The sequence below is a fragment of the Martes martes genome (genome assembly GCF_963455335.1).
Source record: "Martes martes genome assembly, chromosome: 3".
Lineage (NCBI taxonomy): Eukaryota > Metazoa > Chordata > Mammalia > Carnivora > Mustelidae > Martes > Martes martes.
Window position 1 is genome coordinate 29,882,662 of NC_137890.1, and position 11,063 is coordinate 29,893,724.

The window sequence follows — 11,063 nt, forward strand, 5'->3', positions numbered from 1 at the left end:
CCAGAACAAAAGGCTATCACTAACTCTGTTCACAAGATGTGCAGAAACATGGAAAAACCCATGAAAATTACCTCTTAGCACTAAGTTGAAATAATTAGTGAATAAATGACACAATTTATGAGCATCTCAGAGAAACTGATAAAGTAAGGAGTTTCAAATCAAATAATTCATCCATTCTCTATTTGTCTAAATAAGCACACAAGCATATGTCAATAAATGACATTTCTGTTCACCAAAAAAGATTCTCATTTTATTTTATTTATTTAAACGTATGTCATTCTTTTTTTTTTTCTTTTTCACACTGGTGGTTTTATTGAGTTAGGGGGATTTCTTCCCATGATTAGTGAAGGTAGGCATTGCAGTGAAGAGTCCAGAGGAAGGAAAGGCTGGTGAGGGGACAGGAGGGCCTCAAGGCAAGGCCTGGTCACTTGGTGACATGCAGAGCTCTCTCTAGGGGCTCATGGCTCATCTTGGGGACAACTGAATTCAGACACCCTCATATTTGAAGAGGTAATGTTTACATCTAATTCTCCCAGTTCTTTGGCAGTATTCCTCAAGAGCTTTCTCTGCCACAGTCTCCATAAACTTACAATTATACCTGGAGACTTCTGGGACCATCGCAGTGATGAAGTCAGGAGTCAAAGAGCTCTGAAATCACCTTAGTGAGTGAGGCCAGAGGGAACATTAGAGTCAGAAGTCTGGGAACTCATCATAGTGACCTGGAGACAAAACGGCTCTTAACTTTGAGTGAGAGTAGCCAGCTCGGACACCCAGATAAATTGCTCATTCAGCTGCTTCAGCAGAGAGGATGTGTTGACCTTTTCCTGGGAGGACTGCAGAAGCTCAGGGTACAGTTTGGTGAACTTCTCCACAAGCTGGGGGGAACTGTTAAGCTCCTGTCATAGCTGGACTTGAGAGGGTTGTCAGCCGAAAAGTCCACTGACAAGATCTCCTGGCATTTGTCACACTGGTATTTCATCCTCAGTGAAGCTGTGGAATTGTGATGGATCTCCTTGAACATGGCATGGTCTTGGTTGTCTTCTGTGAATTCCACTGGAAAGTGGTAGGGAATTCTATGAAGGTGACATCCAGGGCCTGTTGAGCCTGGTATGTCATGTCAAAGAGGGGCCAAAACATGTTGTGGAAGTTCAAGGATTAATATGCAGGGAAATATATTCTACTCCAGGCAATGCAGGACTTAGGATTGAAGAAGAGAGGCCTCTCCTAGAATGAGCTGAAGGGTGAGTAGCAGAAGTATCCTGTGGCACACAGATGAAGTCTGTCCTGGAAAATCTTGTCTATGATGCTAGATGTCCGGTTGAAGCTGTCCTGCATGAGTCCAGGGCATGGGTCTGCTGCAAGTTTTCTCCAGCAGGGAGTCCATGAGGCTGCCATTAATCCAAAAGTAGATGGGAGAACCAGTTCAGGAACAACTTGAGCTGACAGCCAACCAGGTGGGAGCTGGTTCTACAGACATGTGTGTAGAAATTCATGAAGGTCTGTGTCAGGCAGGACTTACACTTCTCCCAGAGGGCCACCATGGTGTCATCACACAACCCCTGGGATGCCTACAGCTTCATTTCAGAATCCTTGGTATCATGTAGGGCATCTTCTTTCTTCTTCTTGGCCTCTTCTGAATTGCTGAGTAGTGACTGGCGTACTTTCATTTACTTGTTCTATTAGTGCTTTATCTGTTTTACCCCCTTGAGACCATTTTTAATTTCCTTATTAATGTGCTTACTCTCCTGGGTGGACATTTCCTGGAGTTCTGTATCTGAGACCACTTTGTCTCCCAAAACCCATCCACTCTCCCAGGGCAGCAGCAGCCCCACCAGCAGCAGGAGAGTCTTCGTCCAGCCTCAACTCCACTGAGGGATGTCGTTCCAGAGGGCTAAGTGAAGGGTGGAGCCCTCATAGGGAAAGTGTGGTCTCAGAACGCACGAGGTCACAAAAAGACCAGGGGTGTCTGACTGTGGCAGAGCTGCCAGGTATCAGAGCAGGGAAGCTGGCTGCATACACGGAGCTGAGGAGTGAACTCTCAGCTCAAGGTTACCCCAAACCATGATCCGAGGCACAGTGGGGCCACTGCTCTTCAAGCAGGGACCCCACAAATGGCAGATCTGGGGAGACAACCTCCTACCTCCTCCAGGAGGAGTGGTGCAAGATAGCACTGCAGGAATCTGCTGAGTTTGGAGACTCCAGATGGGTCAATGCACCAGAGATAGAAACGCTCAGTCACAGGCTGGGTGAGCACAGAGTGGGGCCAGTGATCAGGGAGACAGGAGTGATTGACTGCTTTTCGTTGGGGGCATATTGAGGAGTGGGGTCCCGAGCTCCTGGCTCCTATGGAGCCTGAGATTGGAAGGGCATCATTTCCATTCTCATTCTCCAAAGCTGTATGGAAAGCATTCAGGGAACAAAATCTACCAAGAGCAAAACTGAGCACATTACTTCACCAGCCCTGGCAAGGGCGGTGCAATTCCATCTCAGGCAAAGACATTTGAGAATTGCTGCAATAGGCCCCTCCCCCAGAAGATTAGCAAGAATATGCAGCCAAGATCAAATTCACCAATCACTGAGAACTACAAAACTCCAGAGCTATGGGAACACAGCATATAGAATTCATGGCTTTGTTCCCATGATTCTTCAGTTTTTCAAAGTTAAATTTTTTTAATTTTATTTTTTGCTTATTTTATTTTTTTAATTTTTCCTCTTTACTGTTTTAACTTTTTTATCTTACCAATACCTTTTTAAAAAATCTTTCTTTATTTTCATTATTATAGTCATATTCTATCCCTTCATTGTATTTAACCTTATTTTTTTATACATATAGGTTTTTCTTTCATTAAAATTTTGGTACACAGTTTTTTCTAACAGATCAAAATATACCCTAAATCTAGTGCATGGCTTTGTTCTAATCTCCAGCCTGATCACATTCTTTCCTCTTTTTTTTAAATCCTTTTTTTCAACCAACTTCTTATCTTATCTATTCCTTTTTTAGAATATTTTAAAATTTTCATCTTTATAGTCCTATTCCATCCCTTCATCATGCTTACCATTATATATATATATAAGTTTATATATATATATATATATATATATATATATATAAGTTTTTCTTTCTTTAAAATTTTGAGAGGTAGTTTCTTCTAAAAGACCAAAATACACCCAAAATCAATATGTGGCCTTGTTCTATTCACGAGTCTAGTATGTGTGTGTGTGTGTGTGTGTGTATGTATATATCTATATACATGTATATAGATGTATATAGATGTATACATGTATATAGATATATACATACACACACACACACACACACACACACACATATATATATATATGTGCAATCAAAAATGGAGGCTCTTACTGCTAGAATAAATAAGGCAGAAGAGAGAATTAGTGATATAGAAGACCAAATAATGGAGAACAAAAAAGCTGGAAAAAAAAGAGATAAACAACTACTGGATCATGGGGGAGAATTTGAGAGATAAGTGATACTATAAGACAAAGCAATGTTAGAATAATTAGGAACCCTGAAGAAGAAGAAAGAGAGAGAGGGAAAATAGGTATATTAGAGCAAATTACAGCAGAGAATTTCCCTAATTTGGTGACGGGAACAAGTATCAAAATCCAGGAGGCACAGAGAATCCCCCTCAAAAATCAATAAAAATAGGTCAACGCCCCATTATCTAATAGTAGAACTTACAAGTCTCAATAACAAAGAGAAAATCCTGAAAGCAACTTGGGATAAGAGGTCTATAACATACAACATGTTATGGTTCTAACAGTAGAATGTAATGTAATGGTTCTAACAGTAGAACCATTAGATTAGCAGCAGACCCAACCACAGACACCTGAAAGGTCAGAAAGGACGGGTATGATCTATTCAGAGCACTAAATGAAAAAAATATGCAACCAAGAACACTATATCCAACTAGGCCGTCATTGAAAATAGAAGGAGAGACAAAATCTTCCAGGACAAACAAAACCTAAAAGAATTTGCAAATGCCAAACCAGCCCTACAGAAAATATTGTAAGGGGTCCTCTAAGCAAATAGGGAGCCTAAAAGTAACAGTCCAGAAAGGAACAGAGACAATATATAGTAACAGTCACCTTATAGGCCACACAATGGCACTAAATTCATATCTTTCAATAGTTACCCTGAATGTAAATGAGCTAAATGCCCCAATCAAAAGACACAGGGTATCAGAATGGATTAAAAAAAAAAAAACAAGACCCATTGATATGCTGTCTACAAGAAACTCATTTTAGACCCAAAGACACCTCCAGATTTAAAGTGAGGGGGCGGGAAAAAATTTACCATGCTAATGGACATCAAAAGAAAGCTGGGGTGGCAATCCTTGTATCATATAAATTAGATTTTAAGACAAAGATTACAATAAGAGATGAGGACAGACACTATATCATACTCAAAGGGTCTGCCCAACAAGAAGATATAACAATTTTAAGTATCTATGCCCCTAACATGGGTATCAAAGAAACACATCGACAATAATACAATAATAGTAGGGGACTTCAACACCCCCCTCACTGAAATGGACAGATCATCTAAACAAAATATCAACAAGGAAATAAAGGCTCTAAATGACACACTGGACCAGATGGACATCACAGATATATTCAGAACATTCCATCCCAAAGCAACAGAATACACATTCTTCTCTACTGCACGTGGAACATTCTCCAGAATATATCACATCTTGGGTCATAAATCAGGTCTCAGCTGGTACCAAAAGATTGGGATCATTCCCTGCATAATTTCAGACCACAAAGCTCTGAAGCTAGAACTCAAACACAAGAGGAAAGTTGGAAAGAACTCAAATACATAGAGGCTAAAGAGTATCCTACTAAAGAACAAATGGGTCAACCAAGAAATTAAAGAAGAACTAAAAATATTCATGGAAACAAATGAAAGTGAAAACACAACTGTTCAAAATCTGTGGGATACAGCAAAGGCAGTCCTGAGAGGAAAGTATATAGCAATACAAACCTTTCTCAAGAAACAAGAAAAGTCTCAAATATACAACCTAACTCTATACCTAAAGGAGCTGGAGAAAGAACAGCAAAGAAATCCTAAATCCAGTAGGAAAAGAGAAATAACAAAGATCAGAGCAGAAATCAATGAATTAGAAACCAAAAGAACAATAGAACAAATCAATGATACCAGGAGCTGGTTCTTTGAAAGAATTAATAAGATCACTAAAGCCCTGGCCGAACTTAACAAAAAGAAAAGAGAAAGGACCCAAATTGGGAAAATCGTGAATGCAAGAGGAGAGATCACAACCAACACCAAAGAAGTACAAACAATTATAAGAACATATTATGAGCAACTATATACCAGCAAATTTACAATCTGGAAGAAATGGATGCATTCCTAGAGACATATCAACTACCAAAACTGTACCAGGAAGAAATAGAAAACCTAAACAGACCCGTAACCAGTAAAGAGATTGAGGCAATCATCAAAAATCTCCCCAAAACAAGAGCCCAGGGGCAGATGGCTTCCCATGGAATTTTACCAAACTTTTAAAGAAGAATTAATAACTATTCTCCTGAAACTGTTCCAAAAAATAGAAATGGAAGGAAAACTTCCAAACTCACTTCCAAACTTCACTTTATGAGGCCAGCATTACCTTGATCCCAAAACCAGACAAAGACCCCATCAAAAAAGAGAATTACAGACCAGTATCCTTAATGAACATGGATTCAAAAATTCTCACCAAAATGCTAGCCAATAGGATCCAACAGTACATTAAAAGGGTTATTCACCACGACCAAGTGGAGTTTATTCCTGGACTGCAAGTTTGGTCCAACATCTGCAAATCAATCAACGTGATATAATACATTAATAAAAGAAAGAACAAGAACCATATGATACTCTCAACAGATGCTGAAAAAACATTTGACAAAGCACAACATCCTTTTCTTGATCAAAACTCTTCACAGTGTAGGGACAAAAGGTACATACCTCAAATGTCATCAAAGCCATCTATGAAAAACCCACAACAAATATCATTCTCAATGGGGAAAAACTGAGAGCTTTTCTCCTAAAGTCAGGAAGTTGGCAGGACCATCTACTATCACCACTACTGTTCAACATAGTACTAAAAGTCTGATAGCCTCAGCAATCAGACAACAAAAAGAAATAAAAGGCATCTGAATTGGCAAAAAAGAAGCCAAACTCTTACTCTTTGCAGATGATATGATACTTTACGTGGAAAACCCAAAAGACTCCACTCCAAAACTGCTAGAACTTATACAGGAATTCAGTAAAGTGTCAGGATATAAAATCAATGCACAGAAATCAGTTGCATTTCTATACACCAATAGCAAGACAGAAGAAAGAGAAATTAAGGTGTCGATCCCATTTACAATTGCACCCAAAACCATAAGATACCTAGAAATAAACCAACCAAAGAGGCTAAGAATCTGTACTTAGAAAACTATAAAGTACTCATGAAAGAAATTGAGGAAGACAAAAGAAAAGAAAATTGAGGAAGACAGAAAAACATTTCATGCTCATGGATTAGAAGAGCAAATATTGTGAAAATGTCTAGACTACCAAAAGCAGTCTATACATTTAATGCAATCCCTATTAAAATACCATCAATTTTTTTCAAAGAAATGGAACAAATAATCATAAAATTTATATGGAACCAAAAAAGACCCCGAATAGCCAGAGGAATGTTGGAAAAGAAAATCAAAGTTGGCAGCATCACAATTCCAGACTTCAAGCTCTATTACAAAGTGTAATCATCAAGACAGTATGGTACTGGCACAAAAACAGACACATGGATCAATGGAACAGAATAGAGAACCCAGAAATGGACCCTCAACTCTATGGTCAACTAATCTTTGACAAAGCAGGAAACAATGTCCAATGGAAAAAAGACAGTCTCTTCAACAAATGGTGTTGGGAAAATTGGACAGCCACATGCAGAAAAATGAAACGGGACCGTTTCCTTACACCACACACAAAAATAGACTCAAAATGGGTGAAAGACCTCAATGTAAGATAGGAATCCAACAAAATCCTTGAAAAGAACACAGGTAACAACCTCTTCGACCTTAGCTGCAGCAACTTCTTGCTAGAAACATCGCCAAAGGCAAGGGAAGCAAGGGCAAAAATGAACTATTGGGACTTCATCAAGATCAAAAGCTTTGCACAGCAAAAGAAACAGTCAACAAAACCAAAAGACAACTGACAGAATGGGAGAAGATATTTGCAAATGACATATCAGATAAAGGGCTAATCCAAAATATATAAAGAACATTTCAAATTCAACACCCAAAGAACAAATAATCCAATCAAGAATGGGCAGAGGACACAAACAGACATTTCTACAAAGAAGACATCCAAATGGCCAATAAACACATGAAAAAGTGCTCAACATCACTCAGCATCAGGGAAGTACAAATCAAAACCACAGTGAGATATCACTTCACACCAGTCATTATGGCTAAAATTCATAAGTCAGGAAATGACAGATGTTGGTGACGATGCAGAGAAAGGGGAACCCTCCTACACTGTTGGTGGGAACGCAAGCTGGTGCAACCACTCTAGAAAAGAGTTGAAAATAGAGCTACCCTACGACCCAGCAATCACAGTACTAGGTACTTACCTTAAAGATACAAATGTAGTGATCTGAAGGGGTACATGCATCTGAATGTTTATAGCAGCAATGTCCACCTTAGCCAAACTATAGAAAGAACCTAGATGTCCATCAATAGATGAGTGGATAAAGAAGATGTGGTATACATGTATACAATGGAATACTATGCAGCCATCAAAAGAAATAAAATCTTGCCATTTGCAACAACATGGATAGAACAAGAGGGTATTATGTTGAGTGAAATAAGCCAATCAGAGAAAGACAGAGACTCTTAATCTCATGAAACAAACTGAGCGTTACTGGGAAGTGTGAGGGAAGGGATTGGGGAGCTAGGTTTTGGACACTGGGGCTATGGTGAATGCTGTGAATTGTGTAAAACTGATGATTCACAGACCTATACCCCTGAAGCCAATAATACAGTATATGTTAATAAAAAAAAAAAAAACAAAATAAATGGCAGAATACATTTTTTAAAAAAAAGAAAAAACTAGTCAGAAAAATTTTTTAAAAATTAGAGTCAGATTTCTTTTCCAATCTAATACTTTCTTGTTTAGTTGGAACATTTTAGTGTTCTAGGACTTCTGAGTTGATTGTTTCCATATTAGAGGCCCAAAGGAAGAAGCCAAAGCATTACTACATGAATAAAAGCAAAGACTTGGATTGCATTTCCCCTACTATTGAACATCCTGCTGCAAGTGAACACTGTGGCTCTTAAGTTTGCCTAGCATTTTTGTTAAATATTTTATAAAATAGATCAGCATACTTGATCTATGTCTAAGGAGATGAGGAGAATTACATGTTATTTGCTGTCCTTCCTTTGGTATTTCTTAAGCCATTCTCTAAAACAAGTATATATGTTTCAGTGCATATAATAACCTACGACAAACAACTAACTCAATGTAGAATTTTGGTTAGTGCTAAATACTACAAAGAAGCAAAATACAGTAATACACTAGTGGCTGGTCAGGGTATCACAACTTTAGATCAAGGGACTAAGGAGATTCACTGAGCCCTGAATGATGTCAGTGAGACTGCCGTATGCATACCTAATGGAAAAGTGTTTTAAGAAGAGGGAAACAGGAAGTACAAAGATCACAAAACTAAAATGAGTTTGACATTGGGGAAAAAAGAAAGACAGACAATTTCGCTGGAACAGAATAAGCAAGGGAAGAATAATACTTGGTATGTTTAGAGAGGTAGACAAAGATCAGATTATGTAGGGATCTGTAGTCTCCAGTAAGGAGTTTGAATTTTATTCAAAGTACACGGACACTTCCTTCTATCCTAACACTGATCCCATGGATCTATTTATAAATATAGTTTTAGAACAATTACCTTACTGTACTAACAATCAGCCTAGTTAAAATAAAGAATCAAGACATCATAGAAATTATTCATGGGGATACAATGAAATATTCTCTGCCACACAAGAATTTAACCTTCCTGAGAAACCTGTTCAATACTTTACATGTTGGGGTTCTGCAAAAGCAATCAGAAGAGAGTTTACACAAGCTCCCTACCCTATCTACACATCTACCGCATCTGGGCCCATGGCCTCCTATCACTGTGGAGGTATTATCTTCCTCCTGAGACCAATCTCCCATGTGTGCATTCATACCTAACAACTCTGCCTTAATCAACATCATTTCCTCTCTTCTTTATCTCAACTTTTGCCTTTCTATAGATTCATACCCATTAACATTAAACATGCAGTAATTTCTCCAATCTTAGATACAAATCTCTCTTGGTCCCTACATCACTGTCCATCTACCACTTCATTTCTCTTCTAGCTTTTATAGCAAAAATTCTCAAAAGAGTTGTCTATACTTACTGCTGTAATTATTTTCTTTTCACTCTCATTCAAACCCTCTCCAATCAAACTTCCCTTCATACAACTCCTATAGAACAGCTCCTGCCCAGGTCATTTGACTTGTCTGCCTCACACATTGTTGGTTGTCCAAGTAATAGTCATTTCTTTTTGTTAACTGTCTTGCTCATATAAAACCCATGTGCTTTAGGGGATGCGAGCTTTTCTCTAGCCTGAGGGTCACAAATCAAGATTATTCTCTAAGCCATTCACTACAATTGCCCTTACTGGTACCTAGCTTAGAAAGTATAGATGTGTCACAGTTCTGGCCAGTAAAACCTCAGGGAGATTTCGATCTTATAATAAAGTGAATGTACTAGTTTAACTATTATCCTAATGGTGAACATTAAACAGATTCCAAAGTAGTCTTAACTATTAATCAGACAGTGACAAACATCTTTTTGCATGTAGGAGTTCTGTTTCCATCCATTTTGTTGATTGGACAGAATTCTGGAAGTCAACTTTTCAAGAATGACTTTTCACTCCCATCTTCATTTCAATGTCCTCTCATATAATTATAAATTGTTTATCTTTTAGCCCTCAAATCAAGTTGACTCCCTACTCCCCATCCATTCTTAATCAGGTTCTCTGGTTCTTTACCTTCTTTGAAATATATTCCTTTCCTTTTGGATACTCATCTCTCTAATAACACAATGGTGAGTATCATTAGTTAATAATACCTATTTCCCCCATAAAATTGTAAGCTCCATGAGGGCAAGAACTTTCTCTGTTTTTCTCATCATAATCAGCACTTGCCACAGTGTAGCCACATAGTAGGTACTCAGTGATTATTGTTAAAGGTAGGAAAGTAAGCAGGCAGAAAGGAAATCCTCTGCACAATAACATACAAAAATGTTTCATATGCAGAAATGTGCTGAATTCAGACATTCTGTTCCTTATTATGTGCATGAGTTCATTTCACTTAGATGACACATCAAATAAGTTTTCTTTATTATTCTAGGTAACAGAAACAAATTCTGGATGACTTCAACAAAAAACAGTAGGGAGAGGGATTTACTGGGCAAATACTGAGGCATTGGAAGCAATGGAAGAAGTGGACATGAAAACCACAGGAAGATAGGGGAAAAGGCAACTAGAAAACCTCACAGTGCGAGTTCATAGGCCTTATCTCTGGGCATTGCCATTAACACACAGGCTTCCAATCTGACAAGTTTGTGTGGTTCTCTCTTACAAGTTTGTCAGAAGAAAGAGTATGAAGAAACAGTGTGACTAGCTCAAGCGTGTGTCCATCTACATCTGGATCAATGAACTTGGGTGGAGCATAGCAGTGCCATGTAGCATAGGTATGGCCACTAGAGGCCTGGTCTGTGTTTTGATCCATTCCCAGAAAAGAGGAAACTATTGTGAGAACAAGTGGCCACCCCAGATGACATTCCCTTTAGATAAGAATAAGGAAGACGTTTATGGTATCCAGCAATCATTCCAGACCAGGAGAAGGGGCAATTTCAGGAGTCAATTCTGTGAACAAATATTTTAATATAGTCTTTTATTTATATTTATCATTATTTTTATTTATATTTATAGTTATGTATAACTTGTAT

At 38.3% G+C, this 11,063-nt stretch overlaps 1 pseudogene across 1 annotated transcript; it reads right to left on the reverse strand.

Moving 5' to 3' along the window:
* Window positions 1–486: 486 nt before the first annotated feature.
* On the reverse strand, window positions 487–10,843 carry LOC308340205 (clusterin-like; annotated as a pseudogene). Its single transcript has 2 exons — window positions 10,694–10,843; window positions 487–1,847 (listed from the first exon to the last, which is right to left on the reverse strand). The product of its transcript is annotated as a clusterin-like (transcript).
* Window positions 10,844–11,063: the final 220 nt, after the last annotated feature.